This window comes from Ochlerotatus camptorhynchus, unplaced genomic scaffold (assembly GCF_037179485.1).
Source record: "Ochlerotatus camptorhynchus isolate MF236.1 unplaced genomic scaffold, CSIRO-AGI_Acam_v1.1 ptg000139l, whole genome shotgun sequence".
In the NCBI taxonomy this organism is placed as follows: Eukaryota; Metazoa; Arthropoda; class Insecta; order Diptera; family Culicidae; genus Ochlerotatus; species Ochlerotatus camptorhynchus.
In genome coordinates, this window is record NW_027040629.1 from 1,839,359 (window position 1) to 1,862,979 (window position 23,621).

The window sequence follows — 23,621 nt, forward strand, 5'->3', positions numbered from 1 at the left end:
GTTCACGCGGTTTCCTAGATAAAAGTTTCCTTTAAGAAAGTAAGGTTCTTGTACGAGAGCCATATTTTTCGTATTTCGAAAACAAAACTGTATTCGAATATGTACTAGTCTACGTTGGTTGACGAAATAAATAAATAAATATGGGATATGCCATTTAGCATTAATCTACATAGATAGAGCATTGATGTTCTATTATGTTGTAGATTGCTTTATGCTATCTAAACAGTAATAATTATTGATAACTATTCACAAATTCACCACCTCCAGCATAAAGTTAACAGTAACGTAGAAATCAAATTGGTAATTATTTTTAAAATGCCAGAGGTATTCTTAGTTGAACGCAGTATTTGATTATTATTTTTTTAATTTAAGTATCATCATATCCATAATCTTGCCCTTATTTAGCCTCGTACTTAAACTTATGGTTCAATTTACTTTAATGCATTTCTTAAAAATTCAAAAGCAGTTTTTTTCGACGCATTATTTTAGATTGCAAAAAGCTCGCGTCATTTTGTGTAAAATATCAAAAGAAATCGAATAGTGCGAGCTTTTCGCAATCTGAAATAATGCGTCGGAAAAAACTGCTTTTGAAATTTTCCAAAAAGCATCAAAGTATATTGAACCTTAAGAAGGGTGCCTCGGAGAAACAAAACTCCGTTGCGCCATTGCTTTGGTTAGCGCAGTAAGAGCAAAGATGAATACTAAGATGAAACTGTCGGAAGAAAAACTTTCTATTTTAGTGTCCTCTTTCACGGTCCCTTTCATGCAATGAATACCACCCGTATTCAAGGTAATTTTGTGGTTTTGCTGCCCCCTCGGAAGAGATGAAATTTTGCGCTCATTTTGATCAAAACAAACACACCAAAATCAGAGGTGTCCCATTTTTTAATTACTCGATTAAAAACTAATCGATTTTTTTTGTTCGCTGTGCTACCATTTTTCCACCAATGAGAGTGCAGCACATGTTTGAAACGATCGGTGATGATCCTCTAAAGAAGTTAATGCTTATATCGGCATGATATAACCGATTACAAATATTTTACTTTTTGGTTCGTTAATCGATTAATCGATAATTCGAATGAAAATCGGCCATCACTAGATGAATGTGAAACGTCATTTCAAATATTAGGACCATACATAAATAATGATACAACTTGAAAGGGACCGGGGCTAATCACAAATTACTTCCCCACGGTTACTGAAATAAACACGAGTGTTCACCGGTTGGTAAGATCTTCATACTGTGGAGGTTTTGATTCGGTTACTTACTAGTAGTTTTGGGAACTAAACCAAAAATATGGTGCTTGGAAATGTTGACAGAACTTTTGGAAATTAATCACAATTTCAAGAAGTAAGGATACAGGGACTTTGTAGATATTCAAGGAATATTAGAGCGATTTTCTTTCGATTTTTTGTACCACATCAACTACATAATACACTATTTAAAACAACGTCAACAACGTCAGGGGCAGACGCATCGTTATTTTAGGCAGAATATATTTTTAGGGCGCAGGTCAGTATTGGGTGCGACTACTTAGCTCACATTTTAGGAATACAGCACTGGATAGTTGTGATCGTACTTCGTCGAGTTGCTTAACCTCAAAACATGTGGTCACCAGTGCAGTCATGGTTAATTTGTGCGCCCCCTTAAAGGAACGCCATTAATTATAATGTTGGAATGTTCTGTTCAGCAGGCCACATTGGGGCTTATGGCGCGTAGAATAGAGGATAAAAATCATGGCTACTATGTCACACTGCAAAATACAGTGTTACCCACTATACCGTTGCTTAATCTTGCCATAAGATTATCAATCTCTTAAACAATTAATAACTATTTTATTTGACGTTTGGCTGAAAAACGATGTTGTGCAAAGTTGTAGCTGATAAAAATTCTTATAAGAATAGCAATAGAATTTGTTAACAGTACAATATGTAAAAAAGCTAGAAGACAATGAGCAAAAAGTTTTGTTTTCTTATAGTAATTTCCATATAAACTTCAAATGGTTTGTGCCATGTCAGTTTCTTATCAAATGAGTTTAAACTTTCGGAGGCTAATCAGGACCCGATTTGAAACCGTTTGAAAACTGTGGAGCGAAAATTTCAAATTTTGCATCAGTCTATTGCATATGTTTATGATTCTCTGGGCAAGTAATATAAAATAAATAGGTCATCATCATTACAGACCATTAGAGGTCTTTTGAAGTGTTTATAGGTTTACACTAAACAGTTTTAAAGTTTAATTGTACACGGAAACCTCAGTTTACAAAGTTTTTTTAAGCAGTATTCATTTTACATTCATACCGATTTTTTTGCGATTTTTGGAAACTAGGAAATACTGTGAAATACCCCACAATATGGGTATTTTTGGAATCGAAGTGACGTGTAGTGACACGTCATCCGGATTTCAAAGATACTCAGTAATAATTTTATACGATAGATGAGGAGATGAAAGTCGATAGTTCCTCGTTAGCGTACGGCAAATTGTATATAGAGAAGGAAAACGAGCAAGGACAACTTTGAGGAAGGTACGAAGCGGGTTGATCATCTCTCTTTACCACTCCCCAGTTGGAGAGGGATGATGAGGGGTATCACAGTTTTGTTCCCTCTAATTAAAAATAGTACGTGTGTAAAACTTGCTTGCTACTAGCCCGCCATTGGAAATATTGGCTTTTAAGCTTAACATTGGATCAAAAACGTTAAGACGTTCCGGTCTTGACCTTCTTCGTTGTACCTTTGCGATCTGAAACGAAAACTAGCCCTGTTGAAAATTCCAACCGCTGTATCGAAACGTTGACGACGATAAAACTATTCAAGACTGAAAGCCTAAGCAAAATGACACATGCTTATTTGGTATTTGTTTTTTCCCTTAAGATCTCTGAACTTAAATAATGTTCGCTGGACTTCTATGATTTTTTTTAAAGCCCCCGCAATATTTTATAATTTAATTGCAATACCTTGAAGTTCGTTGATCTATTATTCTCAGAATTGGTTGGAAATGATATCCCGAGCAGGAACCGATAGCTAATCGATAACAAATGAATATCTTAATGTTGTATGATACCATATTTTGGTATGCTTTTGGTATAAAATCTTGTTTTGATATTATTCAGTTATCGAATTATTTTGAAAAATATCAAATGAATAAAGAGCTTTGAGTATGTTGGTTTATTTCCTTTAAATTCCGTTATAATTGCTTATTTTTTGACAGATACGCGTATTTCACCTACTACTTGCAGACTTCATCAGTGCCAAGTACTCAACACCACTATGGTATAGTTGGCACTGATGAAGTTTGCAAGTAGTAGGCAAAATAAGCGTTTTTGTCAAAAGATAAGCAATTATAACGAAGAGATGAACTAGCCTATGGCAAAAAGTCTCTATAATAAAGAAAAAAAAAAGCAATTATAACGGAATTTAAAGGAAATAAACCAACACACTCAAAGCTCTTCATAAAGGGATTCCGTTAAGAGGTTCGACAAATTTTAAAGATTGATCAAATGAATACTAAAATATCAAAATGTGATCGTTCAGTTTTTAGACAATAACACCTAAAAGAGTTATTGAATTAGAAGACCTTAAAAATAACAAACTATGGTATTCTGGCATCTAAAAAAGCATATGTTATCCGTTTGTTATTGTAATAGCTCAATTATTATTTAGTTCGTTATTCGTAGAACATTTTTGAAGTATTATTTTTGGTATTTTACCTCTTATGTCAGCCTCACTTATACCATGTTTAGGTTGCCAGTTATGATATTTTCATACCTGAATTTGGAATTAATAAGTTATTTTTTTCCTGCTCGGGATCTAACATGAAGCTTGTTTTAGTGTCATAATTTAAAAGCTAGAGAATGGTCTTAGAAGAGGGTAGGTAGATAATTCCGTTAGAGTACGGCAGTATGAAAATTGAATAGAAGTTGATAATGAGCGAAGGGCCAGTAATGCGACAGTACAAAGTCAAACGCACACTTCTTTGCCTAACCCGTACGATTTACGCGGAGATTTGAGGTATGTCTTCAAATCTACAGACAAACAAATTCTGACAAGTTTCAGGACTGTTACAACAGCCGTAGATTTCGCAAATTTCGCAAATTTGGCGATTTTCGTGGATTTGTCGCGGATTTGAACTTTCAGTCGCGAAAATCACGGAAACATTAAATGATGTCGCGAAAATCGCGAAGGGACTGATGTGCTGTCACAAAAATTGTGGAATTCATAGTAACCTTTCCATCTCGGATTATTTTTCTGTCATCAACTGTGTTGTCCATTTGGCTCTCAATGTTTTACCGGTTCAAACCAAACACCCTGCAAATAATCGAGAAATGATCTCAATTTCATAAGTCCCAACGGATTTACACGGAAAAATCTCTGGGGTCTGTCCAACGTTTGACATTTTCATGTTTTTTTAATTTTATTTCTAATATGAACAAAGCATTTTTCGTTGTCAAATACATGCGAGTAATTGCCATGTATACCGGATATTCCAGGTTCTCTAAATCGTCCTAGAGTTCAGTTGATTTATTCTACTATATCAACCAAGACTGCAATAATGTCTGTAGTATCGAAATATGTCCTAACAGATTCAAAGTGTTTATGTGGATCGTGCCCGACCTATTGCTACGAATACAAGATGTTATAAATTCTGAAATCATTCTGGAGATCAGATTATTTTTCTACTAGATCACCCAAGACTAATTCAATGTCTGTAGTATCAAAATATGTCCAAACAAATTTGCAAAGCCTATGTGGATCATGTCAACCTATTTCCGTGTATGCCAAATGTTCTAAGATTTACAAATCGATATTTCGATACTACAGATATTATCCCAGTCTTTGTTTATCTAGTAAAACAAATCATCTGAACTGCAAGACGATTTGGAGAACCTAGATCATCTGGTATACGTGGAAAAAATCATACATTTTATCCATATAGACACTATGAATCTGTTTGGACATATTTCGATACTACAGACTTTATTCCAGTCATGGTTGATCTAGTAGAATAAATCATCTGAACTCCAGAAAAGGAAGACACAAAGCGCCCTGGCCTATGGCATGGTTCAAAAGTGACCTTCCTGGCGAGAAAAATCTGCTTGCCAACACCCATGAATCGAACAATGAAGTTTCAACTACAAATCAAAGAGACGATCGCCGAAACAGCAACTCGACAGATTTTCCCCGACCCGACGCATAGAGATCTACACCAATACAAATCAAAATATTATCCCTCTACAGAAAGGGGAAAACATGTTCTGAAAGATACATATCCTATAAACTGGAACGTGAACTGCTTATTTGTCGCGGAAGTAATGTGTTATAAGTAATTAGGTAGTTTAAACGTTGAAACCGCGAAACTAACCGAACATGAACATGCCGACAGCGAGTGGCGATGAAAGCAGGAAATCAAATCGAAAAATGCAATTCTTTTTGAACAGAGTAATTATTGGTTGTGGTTAATATAAACGTTGAAGAAATTGCGTTGTTAAGTTTATACCCTAATTGAGAAAGGCATTGTTAATTTTCATCCAAATCCAACCTTATAACAGAATTATAGTAGCACATGAACAGAGTAATAGGAAAATATCTATTTTTCTCTAGGATAAATTTTGATCAACATTAAGTAAATCAAATTTCATCTTTACATGGAGCCTCAGCTAAAACAAGAGATCTATCCTATTTCATATACTTGTATTTTGTGTGGAGAAACAATCTAGTGTATGATAAGATCGTGTAAATAAATATTTTCTTCAGCCCATCGAGCCGTTAGAGAGATTTTGTATATAAACAGTAAATAAATATCGCCAGTTCGTTATGTAGAGGGCTGATCAGAAGAAACCGTAAGTATATCAGAAATCGGAAATATTGTTGAGTCGAAATTCAGAATCCACTTTAGTATAATATGACATTGTAGAATCGACGAATTGATCAAAGGAGTAAAACTACACGTACGGTAACGAGAGTGGAAATGTTCCATGAGAGACAAATATATTATGTCAGAAACGTATGTGATGTTGTATTACTTATTATGATGACTTCCTTAGGGTAAACGGACCAATAGTGGAGGTGCGTTAGTTCAATGTGTTCCTATAGCGGCTACCCGCATAAACGAAAACCACAGACAAACAGACATAACACATTGAATATTTTTCACTGTAAAACATCGTCACTAAAACATTACCGCCATCTGTTGAGTACACTGTGGTGGGCACTATACTGAACAGATGGCGGTAGTGTGTAAACGTCAAACGCAAGGGAATTGATAATGCGCGCCACAGGTGGTGGTACTACCAACTACGATACTTTTAAATTGTCCGGTTAATGCTTGTTCGATGAACAACTTGCGAGTGCCATAACGTGACCTTACCGAAAATGGTTAAAAATAGTTTATAATCCCTGCTAGACTTTAACTGAAATGGTTATGGAGATTTACAAGAACGTTTGTGTGAGAAAGCTTTAACCTTATGTATTATGGGTTTTTGGAAGTGAACCTTACAAATAATGGGTTGTCTTTTTTTTTTATTATAGTCACTTTAACACTCTTGGGTCATTCGTGACTTGTCCGGGGTCAGATTTAAGCTCGTGACTTTGGCGTGAGAGGTATGGATGTTAAAGGGTGTCCACGATGAAATTGCCACACTATGAAATTGCTCTAACTTTTTAACCGTTAGGTAGAATTTAATGAAAATTTGGGTGGATTTAGTTCATAGTGCATTATTTACATCCTGCAAGTTTTAAAGTCCTGTGATTAAAACTCGCGGAAATGGAGTCGAAAGAACAGCTCGTGCGTGATAAAATCTTGCGCATTCATCACGAGAACAAGGATCTCTCGCATCGTTCCATCGCTAAAACGTTGAGAATCGCGAATTCCACGGTGTCACGAGTGATTAAGCGGTTCGAGGAACGGTTGACCACCGATCGGAAGCCCAGAAGTGAAGGAAAAAGTATTCCGTACAACACCAAAAATCACAACCGCGTAGTTGGGGCCTTCAACCGAAATCCGAACGCCTCCGTTAGGGATGTGGCTAAGAAGCTGCACCTAAGCCGAAGTTTTGTCCAGAAGGCCAAAACTAAGGCTGGACTTCGAACGTTTAAGGTACAAAAGGCCCCTAATCGCGACGAGAAGCAGAACAAGTCCGCCAAAACCCGTGCCAGGAAGTTGTACCTCAACATGCTGACGAAAGTTGAATGCTGCATCATGGACGACGAAACATATGTGAAGGCCGACTTCAAACAGATCCCCGGCAACCTGTTTTTCACGGCCAAGGATAAGTTCAGCGTTCCGGAGCATGTCCGCACTCAGAAGATGTCCAAATTTGCGAAGAAATTCCTGGTTTGGCAAGCCATCTGCACGTGCGGGAAGCGGAGTGCACCTTTCGTGACCCAGGACACGATGAACGGACAGGTGTACATAAAAGAGTGCCTCCAGAAGCGGCTGCTTCCTCTCCTGAAGGCCCACAACGTCCCAACAATCTTCTGGCCGGATTTGGCCTCATGCCACTACTCCAAGGACGTGCTGAAGTGGTATGCGGATAATAAGGTCAATTTCGTGCCGAAAATGTTCAACCCTCCCAACACTCCGGAGCTCCGCCCCATCGAGAAGTACTGGGCGATTATGAAGCAGCACCTTCTTAAACGACCTAAGGTAGTGAAGACAGTCGAGGAACTGAAGAAAGTATGGGTTTACATGCAAAAAACGGTTGATTCACAGGTTGTGCAGAATCTTATGGCCGGGGTTAAGGCCAAGGTGCGGGCATTTGCGTATGGACTGTAAATAAAATACGAGTAAAATGGTAAAATGAAGTTTAATAGTTATTTCTCAATCCCTGAAAATTTGATGGCAATCGAATGAAAACTCGAATTTTGCGAATCCATTTTGTGTGTGGCAATTTCATCGTGGACACCCTTTAACCACCTGGGTATTGCGAACTCTGTCGGTTTAATTTTTCAAGTGAGCAAGAAAACATCTAGAAAATCTTTTGAAGCTTCAAATTGATTTGCTGAAACAGCTCACGAAATCGTATATACATGCTGTTAAATGAACTCTTAGCTCCTCCTTCGCTGCCCCACAAATAACGTATACATGGTGTTGTGAGTGCACCTGCCCACAAAGCTCACATGATTCTTATAAAGTTTGATTAAATTCTTGTTGCAGCAATTCGTAACCCAGTTTTGGAATTATTATTAATAGCAAATAAAAACACTTATTCGAGCATCACGTTCCATTTTTTACATTTTCCGCCTACTAAGGTTGATGTTTCGACAGTTTCATAATAATAATTCTTAATTTGTTTTCAGTAGGTGGCAATACCTTTACTTGTGGTTCAAACAGTAACTACCCACATAGCTTCTGAACTCTTTTGAATGTTTGGCTCCGGTTTGACAGTTCGACTCGACTCCCAGATGACAAGCATTTTGAGTAAGTTCGCAGTACTCAGTTAACAACTACACCGGGGTCGCCCCCTTACTACTTCTTCGCTTTTCAAGCTTATTGCATATAGCATATTAGCTTATTGCGTGCTCTCAACTTAGTGTTCTAGATGCACTTCCACAGTTATTAATTGAGAGCTTTCGATGCCTGTACCATTTTTGCATTGGTATAATTGTGTGGCAAGTCCAATTATACTTCTATGCCCAGGGAAGTCAAGAAATTTTCCAACCCGAAAAATTCCTAGACCGGACCGGGAATTGAACCCAGCCACCTCCAGCATGGTCTTGCTTTGTAGCTGCGCCTTTACCAACGCCCCCATAATGGGTTGTTAAGAATTATTATCATTCCAAATTCTTGTTTTCTCCATACATTTTTGGGAAAGGAATTATATTGGAATTATTTTATTTACGATTTGAAAACTTTAATGGTAATGGTTATGATAGTCGGTATGGTTCAAAGATGGTTTTGTAACATCGATCAACTTTATGTGGAATATATCGCAAATTTGTTGCCTGCAAATTACTGATTAGCAATTCGTGATATATTCCACGTAAAGTTGACCGATAATACAAAACCATTAATGGACCTTTACTGACTACCATTACTATTAACATTAATGATCTCAAATCATAAATAAAAAGGTTTTAATATAATTTCTTTTCCGAAAATGTATGGTGAAAACAAGAATTCAGAATGGTAATGGTTCTTAACAACACATTATTTGTAAAATTCACTTCAAAAAAACCATAATACATATGGATAAAACTTTATCACAGAAACGTTCATGTAAAGTTCCATAACCATTTAAATTAAAGTTTAGCAGGGATTATGAACAATTTTAACCATTTTTGGTAAGGTTAAACAATGCTTCGTATATATGCGGGTATGGAGACTCCATAAATCACTATAGGAACACATTGTGCTAACGTATTTCCACTGTTGGTGTGCTACCCTATACCTTCTAGAATTTTCCCAGAAAAGGTTGGATCATTATTTCATATTCTGAAGGTAAGTGCTTACAGACAAAAGGATTGCAGCCTGTATCGGGTATGTCATACAATAAACTGTGCATATAGTTGTGAGATCATTTTACAAGTATGCTATTCCATTACAATTAAATTCATAAATGTATTAACCTCCAAGGAACGTACGTCCACTTATATATAGTTACACTTGTCATACAAAAACCAACGAGTTCCCAATTAGCAATGGGCGATCTTGGATCGAAACACAAAAGATCGATTCTTTTGACTCGATTAATCGATTTTTTGAATCGATCTCAAACACGGCAAAAATCGATTGGGTCGATCCTTTTCATTCGATTTTTGTTTCCAACCAAACAAATTTTTCATGGCATATTAATTTGCAACTTAATATTGATATGTTTGTTTAACCTTTGCACATCACTTGCCTTGAACATGGATTCTGCAAACAACCAATGTGACAGTTAGTAGAAACATTCACTTCTTACTAGTAATCCTATATGTAGATTCAAGTGACGAACCAGCCAGTGGCTGAAAGTCACTCTAATAAGAAAAAAAATGTGGATTCGCGGAACTATTATGAGACCATTTGGCAACGTGAATTGTTTTGTTTACAAAAGCTGCCAACACTTGCCGTGGAGGAAAATGTTCCAGTTTTGTGCGTGACTTCATCGCTGTCTACAATACGACTTCGTTTGTTAACGTTGTTACGTTTCAATTTTTGAAAAAAGTGTTGCCTTGGTCATGGAAGTGTAACAATATTAGTTTTTTTTTCGTTTTCCGAACAACGCTGAGCTAGAGTTTTGCGGAATACCGTCGGATTTTCCCTAGTGGATTCTATGCGTTTGTGCAGTGTATGTTACAGTGGTAATTATTTGGAGATATCTAGTTAAAATTTAATGCTTATTCCAGTACCACTTCGAGCACACGCAATTGTATTTTGCTAAAGAATAATTTAGATATATTTCTGGAAAAAAACAGCGTACAGTATTATTTGTATTAGCCAAACTGAAAAATCAATCAAAAAATATCCATTCATTATTATATAATTGTTAATTATGCTTGAAACTCTCTTATGTTAACATACAACACGTATGTTAACATGAAATCGAAACAATTAAGAAACATACGAGGCGCATGGCTCAATGAGCTTTCTTGGGATCCCTTTCGGATGAGTTTTGGGATATCTGAATTAAGTACTTTCCCTACTTACCTAGTTTTACACTCCAACCATCTAATCGTTTTAATATTATAGCCTGTTAAATCACTCACCTAATCAAGAATCCTGAGCAAAAACTTCCACGTCAAATGAAATCAAAAATAGTAATTTACTATATTCTCATCATGTACACTGTAAGAAGAAAATTCCTACGAGCAGCAAGCGTGTTTTCCGAATTCGAAAACACTCGACTGCTGTGTTTCCCGAAGTCAGAAACACTCGGCTTTGGTGCTTGCCGAAGATCCATACACCGGTGCAAACAATTATGCACGGGCACCGGTACCTTGTTGCCTTGTTCGCTGCGTTTGGTGTTTTCTAGCAGTGCACTGGTACAGAGCGTAAAACTCAATGCTCTTGGTGGTGTGTTTGTAGGCAAAACTGCCACCCGTGCAAAAGGGTTCAGTGTTTTTACCATGGCTGATGTACAGGGGTTACTCAAAATAACTAGGATAGGCAAATTTTTGGACAACTTTGGAGTGTTGTAACTTCGTCAAATATGATCTGATTTTAAATCATTCAAGAGCATTTGACTGGAAAACTAATATTGTGTTACGGTGTAGCCACGAAAATAATCCTGGTCACCGGATACCGGAGATATTTCGGGTTTCCGGAGGGCTTCCGCCCAAAACTTGGTCACAATCTTTAGCAGTGAACCTCCTTCGTTCTTTACAATCGCTAACGAGCACAAATGCGCAGGCGAACATCTCCAGAGCTGACGTCCATAGTGATTTTGTTAATTAAAGAGTTGTTATTGTGCTCTTGCTACACCTTACATTAATACAAGAGAGAGATTTTTATTGGTCTACAACCAGAGTTTAAAGACCTAACCTCCCCATCCGCTGCTAGTAGTCAATGGTCAATTTCAAGACTTCAGATAGTTCGAGCTGTCGAACGGCATTGTGAAGTGAAAATACAATTTTCCTTTTACATGTTATCCTGGGGCATCTGCTGGTTCCAGAATGAGCTCCCCAATGTCATTGTTTTGTGCAAAAATGTGATTGCAGCGTACTACAGGTTCCCCCGAGGGATTCCAGTGGCTCCGGAAAGACCAATGTGGTCAATGTTTCTCTTTAAGTATATAGAAAGGATATTCATAAAAATCCATGAAAAAAGAGCTGTCGCACGGCACGTTTTTGAGTAAAAACGCAATTGTCTCTGCTACAGGTTCTCCCGGGAGTATCCCAGTGGTTTCGAGAGCGGCCAGTGTGGTCAATGATTCACTTTTAGTCTATAGAAAGGATATTCATAAAAATCCATGAAGAAAGAGCTGTCGCGCGGCATGTACTGGTGTAAAAACGCACTTGACCCCTGCTACAGGATCCCTCGGGAGTATCCCGTGATTCCAAAAGCGGCCAATGTGGTTAATGATTCATTTGAAGTTTATGGAAAGCCTATTCTTGAAAACCATGAAGAATGAGCTGTCGCACGACATGTATGGTGTAAAAATGCAAATGTCCCCTGCTCCATGTTCCCCCGGGGCATACCGGAAGTTCCGAGAGTGGCCAATGTGGTCAATGATGCATTTAAACTTTATCGAAAGTCTATTGACGAAAAACCATGAAGATAGAGCTGTCGCACGGCATGTTTTGAGTGATTAAAATTTAATGATCTGCCCGCATTCAGAACCCTCCAACAGCACCGATTCCAGGGAAATGGCTTTATCTCGGTTGAGTATAGGCCGATTTTAGTTCTTGGCATATGATTCGCTTAAAAAATGGTTCTTCTTTCTTTTTATTTACTAAAAATATTTATTTTTAACCAGCATCATGTATAAAATCTCATAAAAAATTTAGCAAGTTAGACCTCCGGAAACCGAGAATATCTCCGGTACCCGGTGACCAGGATTATTTTCGTGACTACACCGTAAAACAATATTAGTTTTCCAGTCAAATGGCTTTTAAAAGATTTAAAATCGGATCATATTTGACGAAGTTTCAACACTGCAAAGTTGACCGAAAATTTGCCTATCCTAGTTATTTTTGAGTAACCCCTGTATGTATGTTACACTCACAACTTTTTCTGCGTACGTACTACATAATATATTTCTAAATATAAATCGTCACACTAAATGACTGTCATAAGTAAAATGTCATAACAAGATAGCTTATGTAATGTAATATTAAATTTAGACTGAACTTGGCGTTAACCTGCACCAACTTTCCTATGATCCGTTATATTTGAAACATTTTTGGTGCCATTTTGAAAAATGAATCGATTCAAAAGATCGATTCAAAAAGATCGATTCAAAATGATTGATTAAATCGGTGAATCGATTATTTACAAAAAATGAATCGATTCACTAAGGTCGATTCTTGCTTCAAGATCGCCCAATGCTATTCCCAATACGTTCAGCTAATTCACTCCATTTGACCCGAATACCCCCCTGTTCGTTAAAGTCCGGAGTTCGAATCCGAACCGTTCTCTCGTATAAAAGAGTAACCGAAAATAGATTTGAGCAAGATAGTAGATTGAAAATTGCATGATGAGGAAAGAGATGTAGCATTGAATGTTCTTCAGAGAAAGATGATGAAAATTGTCGTTTGAAAGATCGTTGAATTACTTCGGTAATTGTTCGAACTTCCGGCCACGATGACCGGTGAATTCACACCTATCTGAGGGTTCTGGAACTTTTACTCGTTCACTTTGACTTGAACCGTGGAAGAGGCGGGAGTGCGAGTAGATAGTACTTATGTGTACTTAGTGTCGCGGTGTGTTTTCCGTGGTATGTGAAGTTAAAAATATGAGGAGTCTAAAAGACCGAATTTAATGTTACATTTTGTGTTCCTTTCCGTTAGCCTGTAGGGTGCAAACTGCAGGTTAGAGGTTCCGTGCGGTCCACTTCTTGTGTGTGCAAAGTTTGTAGAAAGGTAAGATCAATAATGTCTTTTGTGTGGAGATGTATCTGAAATGTGTCGAACAGCCGTTCAACGGCTTCTTGTGCAGGATCGTTTTGTGCAGATTGGAGTTTGAACCGCATCGCTTCTAGCGATAGATGGCTTTGCTCGACGAAAATTAACAAGTTAGGCTTGCAATCGCTAGAACCAGATCAGAAACCCGCACACACGATTGGGGAGAGCTAGAAAGCAAACAAACATATGGGAAAGGAACAACTGTCATGAGTAAACCTATAGGGTAGGAACACGAATAAATCATATGATGATTTCCGTTATTTAGCTCTGAAATAAATGTTGTTTTCGTAAAGTAAAAGCTTTTCCCTTAATGTTGATTTTTGTTGGCTAGATTCTTCACATTTTGGTCGTTCTATCTTGCGTTATTTTTTGGTAGTATTTTTTGTTGTAGCTGAATTTACTCCTGGTTGAACTGCCTGGGAAAACAGTCTCGGCACTCACGTGTCATGATCGGTGGAGGAAATCTGAAAGGGAAAGTTCCTCCAGTGATGATAAATGTGAGTAGGGCTGTTGTGTTTCGGTAGAACGACGGTTAGCATCAACTTTCGCTTAGGACCGTTTGAAACGGTTTGAAGATCTCAATCCCTCGTGGGATTTCAGTCTGCTGAATCACTCTTAAACTAAATTTCGGTCTCTTCCATTCATAAACCCGCCCTGACAAACCTTGACGAGTGGCGCTTTAGAGACGTTAAGCTGGGTTTAGACAGGGTAAGTCAATTGATCAAGTCAGTTGAATTCAACTGGCTTGAATGCAAATTGAACGTGTAAACCATGCCATTCAACTGACTTGATCAACTCACTTGAATTGAAAAACGTTGAACCAGGCTCAACTTTTCAAGCCAATTGAATTCAACTGAGTTGATCATTTGACTTGCCTAGTCTAAGCCCAGCTTTACAATCATTGATTAATACACTGGCGTCGCTTTTTACGCGGGTGATACGTCCCGCGTAAAACAAAACCGCGTAAATTCTGAAATATTAAATTCCGAAATCCGCGTAAAAAAAACAGCGTAAAAAAACGTGCAAAAAACCGCGTAAAAGCTACTCCAGTGTACATGAGTATTGATAGAGGTAAGTTAGAGTCGGTGTATAATGAGTCACGCCAAGAGAAAAACAGTTGAACTCGCATCACGGTTTTCGAAAGACTCCCTTTCTTTTCATTTGAGAACAGAGGACTTCCACATCAACTTCAAATGACTTCTAGCGAGAAATAACATAGTGGCTGTAGTGAATCATTAAGTCAGTGATTTTGTCAAATTATCTTTACAAAAAAGAGTAGAAATTCTCATTTCTAATCATTACCAAACGTATCCCATGACAATTTTATGCTCCCTGCGTGTTTATGATCATTTCTTCAAATATATTTTATATTTTATTGCAATACCTTTCGTGGGCCTTTCATAGCATCGTAATGTTTGTTTACTTTGCACGATAGGTAGCCGGTTTGACAGTTCAATAGGTAGACTTGGCTTCACTCTTGGCGTGACTCATTATACATCGACTCTAAGGTAAGTAACCCAAGCAGAATTCAAGTTGAACATTGCATTAGGTCCTAAGTAACATTGATCGATTCTCTTCATCGACTTTCTCTTTCGTTAATAACTTGAACACATAGCCGTTTTTTGTTGTGCTTGTCGTATCAGATGCTAGATAAAAGCTTATTTTACCGATCGGTGTGCTGAAAATACCTGCGAATGTTTTTACATGGTCATGGGGATGCAAAGATAAAGTCGACGAAGATAATCTGTCAATTTTACTTAGGACCTAATGCAATGTTCAGCTTGAATTGCTCTGGGATCGATTGTTTGGAATTGAAGGACTGAATGAATCCGCTTCGCACGATTCGTATCTTTCGTTCGCTCAATCAGCCTTGTAGCATAGAGGCAACTCTAAGACCAGAAGGTCCCGAAGAAACGAGTTCAACTTTTTGGCTCAGCTCTGGTACTATCTTCGGTCCCAAGCTAATCGATTCACCCCTCGAAACATAGGAAAATCTACTAACCCCTCATTTTATCTGTCAAACTTTCATAGCGAATCAAAACAAACATAGTGTAGTACTGGAATTTATACTATAATGGGGTATGTTAGTCGATTTGCTTGGGACCAATAGGCTAGTCAAGTAGTGAGCCAATTTAAAATCGTTAGTTACGTCATAACGTTTGTTTCGATCGGTGTTTGCATAAAAAATTCAATATGGATTATAAAATTGCTTGATGCTACCAAAATGTATGAATGTTCTTTTACTGAATGTTGCGATTATTTATTGATTATTGTATTATCACACTCAGTGTTGGAAATATCTCCAAAAGTTCATTATCGCAAGCGAGATTTTTTCACTAGGGAAATTAAGATTGGGAATTTCGCAAAGCATTATTTCCCGAGTGAACTATTTCGTTTGAGAACCGAAGCATAAACTCGACTAAGAGAACGTTTGATTGCATTGATTTCCTCGTTTCTTTCAACTTATTCTTATGTCAAAAGGGCCGCTTACATTTGTCAGCCTCAGGGAACTGAAATTTACATTACTATTTCGTAGTGTGTGTATGTTAACAGATATTTTTTGCTCTAACTTCGTTGCACAACTTTTCGTTCCCGATATGTGATGAAATAGATCGTGAGCTATGACTCGTGAACTTTGTTATTGGTAACTTGGTAGCTTGGTAACTTAGCAGCCATTGAAGTTTGAATTGCTGTTATGAGTAACGTAAAACAAGAGGTACAGAAAGTGGAAACCTTATTAATGTGCATTAAATGCATCCTAAATGTATACTTATTATAACGCACGGGTAACTCCTACATGTATGCAACCTAAATGCATAAAGCACACCCGGGGCAACTTTAAAAATCCAGTACATTTCCAGCGAGTAAGAGCGTACTAATTAAATGCAGCAAGTACTGCAAAATATACAATTTGAGGTTATAGTTTAAAAGAGTACAACGCCTATTGGTCCCAAGTAAATCCATAAGCGTATCCCATTCTTGTCGGAATTCTAGTACTACACTATGTTTGTTTTGATTCACTGTGAAAGTTTTACAGATAAAATAAGGGATTCGTGGATTTTGCTATGTTTCGCGGGGTGGATCGGTTACATTGGGACCGAAGATAGTACCGGAGCTGAGCCAAAAAGTTGAGCATGTTTCTTCGGGATCTTCTGGTCTTAGACTTATCTCTAAGGTACAAGCATAGAGATAACTCTAAGACTAGAAGGTCCCGAAATAACGTGCTCAACTTTTTGGCTCAGCTCTGGTACTCTCTTCGGTCCCAAGCTAGTCGATTCATCCCTCGAAACATAGAAAAATTCACTAACCCCTCATTTTATCTGTCAAACTTTCATAGCGAATCAAAACAAACATTGTGTAGTAGTAGAATTTCGACTAGAATGGGGTACGTTAATCGTTTGCTTGGGATCAATAGGCTAGTCAAGTAGTGAGCCAATTTAAAATCGTTAGTTTCGTATTGATTGTTGGTACAATCTTATAGGTAACTCTAAGACTAGAAGGTCCCGAAGAAACGTGCTGAACTTTTTGGCTCAAATATGGTACCCTTTTCGTTCCAAGCTAATCGATGCACCCCTCGAAACATAGGAAAATCTACGAACCCCTCATTTTATCTGTCAAGCTTTCGTAGCGAATAAAAACTAACATAGTGTAGTGCTAGAATTTCAACTAGAATGGGGTACGCTTATAGATGTACTTGGGACCAATAGGCTTGTCTAGTAGTGAGCCAATTTAAAATCGTTTGATGTTTCAATTTGTTTGGATTTTTTTCATGTGATGATGTTTCAATTTGTTTTGATTTTTTCATTTCCCCACGAAAATCATAAATTCGCTCTTTTCATATGGCATTCTTGCTTGTTGTTTGACATCCACACATGGTGAAACAAAAAATTGGTTCCCCATAGAGAAATACCGTTGTGGCGGTGAAGGGCAGCCCCTTTGTTTACGTTGTGTGGCAACATCTACTATTTTCAAATGGGTACGTGAAACTGTCACCTTGCTGGGGACTTGATAAAGCATAACTCAGTGATGCAAAATATCATGACGATCACTCGTCAACGCATCAACCGACTATCGCTGACAGAACGTTTTGTCACGCAGTGAGAGGTAGAGCCATGGCAAACAACAATTCAGTGCCAACATTTCAAAGGGGCGTAATTGCATTTGTAAACAATGACTTTCGTCTTCGATTTCTCACGAATGAAAGCTCACTCATGAAAATGAATGACACCAGCAGGTAGAGGAATGTTTCCTGTCCCAGCTAGCATTGGTAATTTGGAGGGGTGGACTTTTATTTGCAAGAAATCGACGGCTAAAGCCATTGTTTACAAAAGCAATTACGCCCCTTTGAAATGTTGGCACTGAATTACCGGTAATGGCCGCTGCTCACAGGCAAAACGTAACACTCACTGCTGATGATGTAAAGGACAACGAAAACAGTAAAGACTTCTGCAGTACGATGATGAGAAAAAGCGAAGCGACAGAAAAAAACAAAAACAATGTCTACGCATTTCAAGTTTCTCTCGGCAGGAAAGACTGTGTGAGTTACAAACAAAGCTGGCAAAATTAAACGGAAGGTATTGGGCTCACTCACATCAATGAGCTGGATAACCGAGGTGAAGCAATCGGTTAAGTTGTGTGAGTGAAACCCCTGTAAGATACAAGCAATTAGTGACGTCACTAATTGCGTTTACGTTGATTTTTTGGTTTACTAATACAACCATATTTCACGATCTGCTTCACCTCTCTCTGTATCTCATTGCACTCACATAAGCATGCAAAGCAGCAACTAGTTCAAAACGAGCACAGATTATTGTCGCGATTGTCGGGAATGACCAGATCGGTGATGGATCACCGCCGAAGACAACATTTACCAGTTACTTCTTACTTCTTTCGTCAACTTGTATGGTTATGAAGAGAGCTTCGACAAGCACATTGATAGGAATGTACCAAGCGTTACTACCATCAGCTGCTTGACGATCGTGATTGTGATAGGTCACAACTCTGAGCATAACACCTAATCTAGAAAAAGTAAACGTCAGCAAAGCGGCAGAAATTAAGCGAGATAATTTCATTCTACTCCGCGACGACGCATGACATAGGGGACAAGAACCTCAGCTAGCGGGGCCGGTGGTGTAGTGGTAAGCGTTATTATCTCTCACCCACGCAGGCCTGGGTTCAATCCCAGTCGGCGCCACCGGGATGTTCTGAGGTAAAAGTCGTTGGTCCCCGGTTCATGAGTTGATCGGGCGATATGTAGTGTAGGGTCCAGATGTGGGAGCTGCCTTTCAGGCGTCGGTAGCATTGGCGGAAAACACGATCGACGGAAAACCAATCAAGGAAAAAAAAGAACCTCAACTAGCGTTTCTCGATTTTTTGTGAAATAGGTTGAGTCTACCGGTGAGTTTGTGCCCGTTTTCAAGAAAGGAGTTATCATAAAAATACAAAACGACAGCTGATATTTCCATCGTCACTACAGACTTCCTCAATGTTTACATTTTCCCTCAACTAACACATACGTGAGGGCTAGATCTCCAGACCTTATATAGACGAGTATGGGATTGATGGGCAGTTTGGTATGTGCAGTCACGGTGATTGGTACAAACATAGAAATAACTAATTTTACACGTGACGGAATCTATCTTTGACATAAAGGATCAGACGCAAACAAATATGTCATGTAAAATTAAGTGCTCCGAGGCTGAAATGTTCGTTACTCGACAAAAAGTACGTTTGATGGAGTTGAATTGAGCGTCTGTTGTGTCTCAATTTTATGTCAAAATTGACGCTCGTATATGTCAGTCTCAAATAATAGAAATTTACTATAATTTACATTATTTTTTCTCAGTATGTATGTACACGGTTAGAAAAAAGTACCCAACATTAAGTTCTTTTCACTCATATCGGCACTATAGTGCAGGAACCCAAAAGTAGGTAAAGCGGGTCAAAGTAATTTTCATTTACTTGTGTGCAGTTCGTATGGAATTTTCCACTAGCTTTTTAACCAAAAGTATGTTAGTTGTACCCAACAGTAGGTAAATATGATTATACCCAACGTTGGGTTCCCACACTTTACTACCCCTGTTGGGTGGTTTTGCTCCTTCTTTTTTGACAACATTAGAAGGAGAAAATGAGACAAACTAGTCAAAAGTAGGTAAAAGTGAACTGGCTGTTGGGTACTTTTTTCTTACCGTGTATGTAAGGTAGCCACCATCCCTTCAAGACTTGTCAAGATCAATTTGAGCTACCGATCTGAATTCACAGGAACGGAGCGAGCTTTTGGTTTGTCACATCAATTGAATACAGGATGTCATTGTCAACAACCAGCGAACCTTTCATTCCGGGTTCGATTGCTTTTTCGCAGTACCTTGAGCAGCAATTTTTGCACAACAATTACAGTGAAGATCGGAACGGAAGTTTTTACGCAGTTAAAGCTTTTGTTTCCGGGACAAAATTTCAAGGATTTAACGTACAAGCAGTTAACTGAAGCGCTCTAGAAGAGATTTGACAAGAAGGATTTAGATGAAATCCAAACATTTAAATTTTGAACACGAAGGCAAGGGTCAAATGAAAAGTCGGAGGACTTCGTACTTGCCATTAAGGTTCTACAAAGGGTCATTATTTTGTTTACTTCTTCTTTTTGAAATATTCTTCGATTATCATTTTCTAAATGTATTGGTAAAAATCATTGGAAGTGCATGTCCCCACGCCAAAACTGCCCATTTTTCATAAATATCAACTGGTATGGTGAGGAAAACTTAACCATCTCTTTTCTTCCTTCATTTCAATACAACAGCAAATGTGATGTCACACTATCTAGTGGATAAGAATGTAGCAGACAAAACATAAGCACTGCCAGACTGCGCTGTATGCAAGTTTGTTTACACCCCTGAGCGGGAAAGTGTATAACAGGCTACGTGCACTGCTGCCATCAACCCTGTTAGTGTTGAATTCAATCTTCTGTGACTTTTTTAATTGGACCGGTAAAATGTTTAAAATGGTCATTTATGTTTTATTTAATCAGTTTTTGATATTTATCCACCATTAAATACATCCACTCATCTATGTTAATAAGGCAGACTTCGCAATTAATTGTTTTAATAAACTTAAATTCATTGCTAGAGGCAATACATCTGGCACCGCTGTTTCAATGATACTTTCACGATTGCTAGCAAAGCAGTAAAGTAGAAATGGTTTTCTTTGTGATGAATTTTGTTCACCAAGAGTTTTGTGAAGCAGTTGTTTTGAGTTTCGTGTATTCGATTGCGTTTAATTGTGCTATACTTCGAAGAACACAAGTAAGTAAATACAGTGAATGTGTTTTACCCAGGAAATTTTCGTGTTTTACCCACGAAATACATGTTTTAAATTTTCGTATTCATAATATATGAATGTATGTGTAAACTAATGATGATGATTTTATGATATTTAAAGAAGAAGAAGAACACAAAATTACTTACCCTTTGTAGAACCTTAAACAGCTCACCGAGCTTTGTGATTTTGGTGTATTTAAAGAACGGGCTATCCGTGACGCCTTAGTGATTGGCGTTTATGACCGCTAATTGCAAAAGCGGCTTTTCGACGAGGACGACTTGACTTCAGATAGGGCGTTAATATAGTTAATATAGTGTGGTTGCCAGGTTAGGTCGACGGCCAGAGCGTACACCTGTAAACAGGATCTTTCAGAACAGAAGTAGAAGTGGAAATAGGAACCGCAATGAATCATCCTTTTCCTATAGAAGCAGAAATCGGGATAGAAACTCATATAAAGCTTTTGTTTGTTCTTTCTGTAACAAAAAGGGACACACTAAGAAATTCTGCTTCCGTCTTAAACGGAAGAGCCCGCGTATGTGAAATTTATTGATTATCGCCCCTAAGCCTTCGCCAGCTCAACACACTTCTGGTCTTTTCAAGAGATTGAAAGACGAGTTGAGTTTAGAATTGGACGATGAAGATGCAGAAATAAGCTGGATGTTCTGGGTAAAGTAAAAGTTATAGCTCTGATGAATGGTTTAACGAATGGATTTGTTTTTGGTGGTGCTGCGATGCGAGAAGGATTGCATTCCGCTAATGGGACGGACATGGCTCGACGTATTCTACGATGGTTGGAGGAGTACATTTTCTGGTTCATCGGTTCCTGAGCAACTAGTAAACACCCTAACGGTGGATCAATCGATGGAAGACTTCAAGAGTATCACTAGGCAGCAGCGTGATTTCTACACATAGGCAGCAAATCAAGGTCCCGCCTGATTCTCGTTTGAAAACTATAAGGCCACTTTTCGGCCCCGGAACCACTGTGTCCCAGAAGGAGACCAGCCAAGACCCCAGGCTACTGGTCTAGAGCCGACGGTAGCTTCCAGGGTGGGCACACAAAGCCACAAAGGTTCCGGGTCTCAGGGCGTTCGGGCGAGAGAGACCTTTCGGATGTGAGGAGACCTAGAAAAATGTGAATTTTGTTACCTTACGCTTTATTCCGCCAGTGATGACAGTGGCGGTGCAGAAATCGGGTGATGGTTAGATCTCGGCCCAACGTGGCTGAAAAATACCGAGGTTGGCAGCTCGGGTGGGATGACGGGCGTTAGTGCCACTCTAGACGGTGATCGGGCGGTCGCCAGGAAGGAAATCGATTCTTGCAGCGTTTGTGGCAGTGATGGATGCGACGATGGTGACGGCTATGGACCCAGCGCTCAACTGCGCCTGTTCACTATTCGGCGTCGTCGACCGCCGACGCTGTACCATGAATGATGATAGCTTGGTGGATAGCGGACCAGCAGGGCGTGTTCTTGAACCGCCGGGAAGCCTGGCTACGGCGATGTGACCTTGGTTGTGGGGTCGCCTGGAGCCAGCAGAGGTCGACGTTGTCCGATGGTGGGACATGGCGGGAGGGCGACCGACGAACGGGCAATCCGTGGAAGTAGAACCGGGGATGATCGCTGTACCAGGCCAGTACGTGGGCGGCTTGGCCTGGTAATAGCTGTGGTTGGCAGCCACAATGGTGGACTTGCTGCTGGAACTAACAGTCCGCGCTTTCACGGCAACGAGAGGCCAATCCTTGCTAGGCGCTTTGGTGACGGCCCAACAAGCACAGTTGCTGGATAACTTTCGGTCCGATAACCCGGACCCGGAGATGATTAGACGGCCGTACTGATACCGGACACTTCACAAACCGCGTGGGTCGAAACGGGGGTCTTGATCCCGAAAACGTCTGTTTTAACTCCAAATTTCATTCCTCCTCGGCAGAGGCTCGCCACTTTCTGATCCCGTCGCTCAGTCGGGATCTCTCTCCTCCGTTTTGCTTCGGCCAGTCGTTTACGATCCTCTCCATCCGCCCACGATCGTAGGTAGCGTATAGCGCTATCAGCTACCTACTGCTATCAGACGGCACACGCGATCCACATCGTCGTGCGTTGATCGCCTCCACTTCAAATCGACCGTTAGCTACACTAACAATTTTATTTGCCCTACTCCCCACATCTAACGATGGAAAACGAAATGTTACCCGCCGGTAACAAAAGTCAAAAGCGTTTGATTTTCCACGAAGAGAATTCAGGTTCAGCACAGCCTTTTGCTAACAACAACAGAACCAAACGAAACAGCATAGAATATCAAAATGAAGAAGAAGATACAGCAAGTTCAGATTTTTATGGCTACGCAGCCGACTCTTCCTTGTTCAAGGAGGAATTGTTTCCAAAGCGAAATGATCGAGTTAAACAATCTACCCACCGCTACCCAAACAACGTTGTAGGTGGAGATATTCTATGCTTTTGGAAAATTAGAAAGCTGCAGTATCCTTGCATGAAATCCAACAAGGCTCCAGGGGTCAATCGCATATCAGCAGAGATGCTCAAAGCTGACTCCATGCTATCCGCTCAAATGTTGCACCAACTATTATGTAATCTCTGGGACACCACGACTTTTCCAGCCGACTGGATGCAGGGCGTCTTAGTGAAAGTCCCAAAGAAGGGGGATCTGACTGTGTGCGACAATTGGCGAGGCATCATGTTACTGTGTATTGATTTCAAAGTTCTGTGCACAGTTATCCTGAATCGGATACAGGAGAAGATCGACGCGACTTTCTGGCGGTA